Below are 6392 nucleotides of genomic sequence, written 5' to 3'. Positions count from 1 at the left end.
TCAGACTCTTCTCTTTAGTGACACGGCCATGGCCGCCTCTGTGCCAGGCCATGTTCTCTTTAGTGACACACGGCCATGGCCTCCTCTGTGCCAGGCCATGTTCTCTTTAGTGACACATGGCCATGGCCACCTCTGTGCCAGGCCGTGTTCTCCTCAGTGACACGGCCATGGCCACCTTGGTGCCATGCCATGTTCCCCTTGAGCAACAAAAAAGAACAATCTCCCCAGGAAAGTGGTGGATTCCCCAATATTGGGCATTTTTAAGATTCAGCCATCTTGTCTTGATGGTGCTTTTGCCAAGAAGGGTTGGGCCAGCTGATCCTTGAGGTCCCCTCCAGCCAGGTATTCCATTATTCCATTGTTCCATGAACTCGCAGGATGGCCACCTTGGAGTGGCCCACAATGCCCCCTTCAACATGAACACTTAAGCACTTTTCTCCATGCAAAAGCGCAAGTTCAATGATCTGTCACCAGTTTGCCTTCACGTTGTCATGGATATGGGTAGAGTTTACATTGGAAGAACAAAATTTCAGGAGCAGGTGCTCCGATTCTCTTGGAAGCCACCCCCCGGTCTCATGCGGTTTGTGAGGAATTGATTAAATCACAACTTCAGTCACAGATACCACGTTGTGAGTAAAACTGCCCAACTGTTTCCTGCTTAGCAGCTTTCTGACACAAGCTGTTGGCTGGAGCCTTTCAGCTGCATCTCTCTTTCTCTCTCTTTCTCTCACATACGTTCCTGGCACCATGGTTTGAATTTAAGGATGATTTTGCATCAATAGGGCAAAATCTCACTGAACAATCCAAGGGACAGGGAGCTGTGACCAGGATTGTCCTTAGGGGAACAGGGAGAAGGACAGCTCTCCAACCATCTTAGAGATTGTCAGTGTTTTTGCATTGCAGGGGTGGAGAGATGCATTGAAGTTGGAGTGAATCTGCAGTCACACAAAGGAATGAGGGTTCATGACCTGATTTTGTGATTCAGGGTCACGCAGTTCCGGTGGCCTGTCATTATGAGGCCATTAAAGATGTGACTAACAAGGAAATACAGCCCTGAGGTGTGTGTTTGCTCTGTCCATCACATCACTGTGCAGGGATAGCAGGTGAGACATGGATGACCAGCAGAACACATACATCTGCAGCTTAAAACACCAATCCCAAATTTCTGTGTCAACAGGAGTCTTCTTTATTTAAATGCCTGCCTTTAAAAAAAAAAAACAATTTCCAGGCTGAGGAAAATCCACCATGCTCTCAGAATTGTGTCTGAGGGCTGAAGGCAGGAGGATGAAACCACATAATGTTATTTTTGGGGCGTGCAGGTGCTGGTGTCCTGGTGTCAGGGCTGAAATCCCGGGCTGTGTGTGCCGTGTGGTTTGCATCCACAAGCCGACTGTTAGCAGGGCTGCAGCTCCGGCTGAAAGCATCCATATGGTGCTTGGGGAGAGCCACAATCAGAGTATCTGCTGACAGGCTGGGCTATCACATGCTCCTCTCATAAATAATCTGCAGAGACTGTGAGAAGGAAACTTAGATCCACACCGAGACTCGCCTGACCTTTCTCTCCTCAGCTCAGCCCTCGCCCGTGTCTGCGTGTCGACAGCACAGACAGTTGGCGAGTCTGGATTTGAGGAAGGTGTTAGGAGCAGTTGGAATGACAGCATGGACATAGCCTTTGGGATCAGCTCTGCCTCAGCACAGCTCCCCAGCCCTGCTGAGAAAACTCTGCTTTGGAAAATGCTTTGGCTTCAGGCTCGGTGATGGTGCTGGAACAGAGCCCTCGTTTTTATCCTGGCCTTAGAACACTTTACAAAGCATTTAGGCTGAGGAAGAGGAGACTTAACCCAAAGGGGACATTACATGGTCTTCAAATATGCAAAAGGTTTCTGCAGAGCAGGAGGGAATTAGCTCTTCCCTGCCTGCTGTGGGACCAGGATGAGAAATAATGAGCTTATGGCTTGGAAAAGGCCACAGAAATTAGGGACTGGAATAAGGGTAAGAATTGTTGAGCACCAGAAGAAATTCCCTAGGAAAGAAATGGAATAATCACCTTTGGATGTTTTTATTTAACGAGAAATTAGTAAAACATCTGCTCTGAAGAGTTGAGGGAGAATCGTTCTGATCTCAGGGAGAAGGATGGGGGAAATAATCCCCTGCAATCCCTGTCAGCCCTAGTTTTGCGTGATGCAAGGGAAATGTGATTTCCCAAATTTACCAGGCAGGTTAGAGCACAGGCTGGGTTTGGATTCCAGCTCAGATCCTCCTGTCTGCACCTAGTACACCAGACTAAATACTAAGTAAAAAAAAAAAAGCAACACAGGTTTTCCCAGCTGTTCTGTCTTCCACAAGGTTGGAGTTTTTTTGTTAAAAATCCAGTATGAACAGTGACTTCAAACGATGGCTGATATTCACAGCATTTCCCTTGGGAAAAACTCCCACTTTTCCTATTTTTTTCCCACATGAGCTGCTTCACAATGAAACAAGTGTATTTCACATTCAGAATAATAAATCATCCCCTCATTTTTCTGGTACAACAGGACTGAAAAGGCTTTTTTTTTTTTTTTCCCAAGGAACAGACAAAGCTGTTCCTCTGCAGTGCTGCACCCTTCCTGGAAGACAGCACTCAGTGTGTGGGGCTGGGAGCTCAGCAGCTGTCAGCAGTATTAAATTCACCAGGAACACAGAGAGAAAAGCCCCATAAAATAAAAGGAAGGATACTGTGCTGATAATAACTTGCATTTCAACCTGAATTAAAATACCTCCCCTCAGTTCTTTGCTCACAAATTGTTCTTATCGATCCAGCTCAACTCAAGATTAATGTGGGTTTGGTTTCTTTATAAGTGTGCAGCCATTACCCAGCTGCTATTGGAGATTTTCAGGCAGAATCTGACTGTAGAGAATTGTTTGCAGTGCCTTAAAATAACTCTTCTGGGAAGTTTTCATCTTAAATTTGCCTCAAGATGGTGGCTACCCTTAAGAACAAATTCCCACACTTCAAATTTCACCTTCTGCATTAGGAGAACTTAAGGAAGAAGTGGTGAGAATGGCCAGATATCTATTTTGAGGGGTAGAAAAGTGTAATTTGAGAGAAGTGAAGCTAGAGAGGAACCCCACATTTTGCCTGGGTGGGTTTTCTCTGAGGTCTGACAACAGCTGAGCCCGTCTCTCAGTGGGAGCACAACACTGTTTTTTGGAATATCACATGTTCTAGACTATTAGACACGCTTTTTTTGGATGGTTAATCCAAGCTATCACCCAGATGTGTGCAATGTCATCACAAAAACATCATTTTCATAGAATCTTTGGCTAAAAACTCCCTGCACTCCCCCTGCAAGAAGGATTGCCCAAGACATCATTGCTGGGTACCATAACTGACGTCAGTTCCTGCTGTTCCTGCTGTTCCAGCAAACAGCTCTTGGCTCCAGGATCAGGTTTGAAATGGGAGATGTTGCTTGATGGAACACGGTGAATCAGTTGGTGTAAGCAGCACTGAGCTGTGTTTGTGTACTGATTTCACTCACAAAATCCATAACATCTTGGCAAGCAGCAGCGACAGCGTGAGCGCAGGAGGCAGAGCAGGGAAACTATGGAATAACACGGCATGGAACAAGGTCTTCCCCTGGCTATTCTTCCTCCTAGGACTGAAGCAATCCCCCACGTGTTCAGATATTAAGTGAGCACTACGTTGCCTCTGGTTCAGGAAACACTCTCCTTGTTGACATTGAGAGGTTCCATGAGCTGCCTGGGGTTGCACAACCATGGATCAGCAGCCAGGAGTAGCACCCCCAACACCTGAGCCCTCTAGAGCAGGAGAATCCTTCTGCCAGCTGAGCTGCTCCAGGTGTTGAATAGAACTAAATTGTTCAGGCTGGACTGGGGCCAAAGCTGGAGGGACGAGAACTGCTTGTGGTACAGGTGCATTGATGTCCTGGGTGACTCCAGGCACTCATGGCCTTTGACTGATTCCTCATGGAAGCAAGGACAGCACGGTGAATAAAGATCATACCCTTCTCCATAAGTCATAGAATCATGGGATGTTTGGCATTGGAAGTGATCTTAAAGGTTTGGCTTGGAAGGGACTGTAAAGCTCATCCAGTGCCACCCCCTGCCATGGGCAGGGACACCTCCCACTATCCCAGGTAGCTCCAAGCCCTGTCCAGGGGACACTTCCAGGCATGAGGCTCTCACAGCTTCTCTGGGAACCTGTTCAGGGTCTCACCACCCTCCCAGGGAAGAATTCCTTCCCAATATCCCATCTATCCCTGCCCTCTGGCAGTGGGGAGCCAGTTAAAGAGAGGGCATGGAGCTCTGCTCTAAAGCAGAAGGAGGTGGCCATTTCCTGAGCCATCAGCAGCTTTTCTGTAGTGCTCTGGATTTTCCCTGAAGAGCCCAGCCTGTCCAATGCTGTTTATCCTGCAAATCTGGTGAGATCAATGTCCACAAAGCAAGGAAGTGAGAAATCATAGTCCCAGGACAAGAAGAGCTGTTTTCCAGCTTAAAATACACACATGACAAAAACCAAGGCAAAACTCTTCAGCCTTTCTATTGGGATATTCTTTCTTTGATGTGTTCTCCCTCCAAGGATGGGAGCAGTTTTTTAGGAGGCAGGAGCAGTCTTTGTTTTTTATTACAAAGCAGAAATCTCAGTGTAGGCTCACGCCAAGAAAACATGCTGCAAATACTCTCTGTGGCAAACAGGGCTTGCAGACAGGGTTTGTTCATCTGTCTCGGCCTGCCTTGCCATATTTTTCTGTCCCTCTTGCCAAATGGAAAATAAATCCTTCTCCCCTCTCTGTTCTGGTTATAATTGGCTGGATATGCCATCAGCTGGCTCATCCCTGCTCAGAGCCTGGGAAGGCATAAACACTTCCAGGATTGCAGAAAATGAGGACACTAACTTTGGGACCCATCCAAAGCCCTTTAGTGAGCGTGAAGACTAATTGACTACAGTGAGAGCTGCATCAGCTCCTTAATTGCTGAGGGGAAATGAAACAATAACATTTCCCCTTTCTCTACATCCTTTTCCAAGAGCCCTGTGGTAAGGGCTGTGAGCTGCCTGCCTCAGACAGCAGCACTGGAGAGCTCCGGGCCATTACTCGGGAATGTTTTCCAAGGAAGGTGCTCAGACAGTGCCACAGAGGATGGGAGATGATGATAACACACTTTTCCTGTTTTCCCTACTGTCACAAACAAAGCTGCTTGATTCGGATAATGGATCTGGGAAGACAGGGGAGAAAGCAGCACTTTTAGACTTTGATGACTGAAGTTGAAGGTGATACTCAGTTATAACCTTCCTGTTGTGCACCAGGTCTCCACCTTCTGGGCCTCAGTGACCTTGGACGTGCCCAGGCTCCAAAGCTATTGTGTGATGCTCCACAAGAACAGCACTGGAAATTGGAGACAGCAATTGTTTCTCCTCTCTGATGTGATGAAGGGCTGGGATTCCCTCACTCTGTCCTGTTAGAAGGGGAAATATAGTCACTTGGAGCACTGGGAGCTTTGCCTCAGGCTTTGCTGGGCTCTGGCTGACATCAGTGTGGGATGGAGGTGGGCGCTGCCTTCTCCCTTTGCCCTTCCCCATCTGCAGGAAATCAGCACGGGGCAATGGAGCTCCGTGGGAATTGGCATGGATTTGTGATGGGCTGTCCATCACAGCCCTTCCCAGTCCTGCCTTCTGCTGGCTTGGACTGGGAAGGGGGTCAGTGGGCCAAGGGAAGTCTGATGGATGGGAAGTGTGGCTCAGCACCCACGGAGCCAAGACTGTGGTGTCAGGTTATAGGGGTCAGGTGGGTGAGGGAAAGGAGAGAAGGTTCTAGGGTGATTAGGCAGCAGGAGCATTCATCGGGAAAGGAGAAAAAAAACGAAGTTCAGATATAAATATAAAAGCAAAAGAGGGGAAAACATGTGCGTGCTGTATTCTGCCATGGTTCTGCTCCAGGCAATGTCACCCAAGACATCTTTTGTTTCATTCACACGAAAATCCTTGCCACCAGTACTTTCCCCTGTCCCCTCCATGAACCCATCACTTCCTAAACAAACAGACATGACAAGGCCATGAAAGCTGTGTCAGAACCTTTAAGTACCAGCTGAGCAGAATGTAATGTGGGAAAAGCCACGTGATTCCCTACAGGTGGAAAACAGCTCCGGCCCTCTTTCCAAAGCTTTGATGTTTGCTTTACATGACTCACTGCCCATGTGCCTCCGTTTAGATGCTTGGAGCAGCTTTTTGTAATGTAATCAGAACTGGGGGCACTCCATTTGTCCATCACTGAGGCCCCAAAGGATGAGCACAGCACTGAAAATGACACCTCATCCTGCCCGTGGGCAGAGTCAGGGGGTGGAATGCAGCGGTTCAGCCTGGGAGAAGCTGAGAATTTACTCATCCCAGGGCTGGA

This window comes from Haemorhous mexicanus, chromosome 12 (assembly GCF_027477595.1).
Source record: "Haemorhous mexicanus isolate bHaeMex1 chromosome 12, bHaeMex1.pri, whole genome shotgun sequence".
In the NCBI taxonomy this organism is placed as follows: Eukaryota; Metazoa; Chordata; class Aves; order Passeriformes; family Fringillidae; genus Haemorhous; species Haemorhous mexicanus.
The sequence above is the reverse complement of the archived record's forward strand: the minus strand, read 5'-3'. Positions refer to the sequence as shown.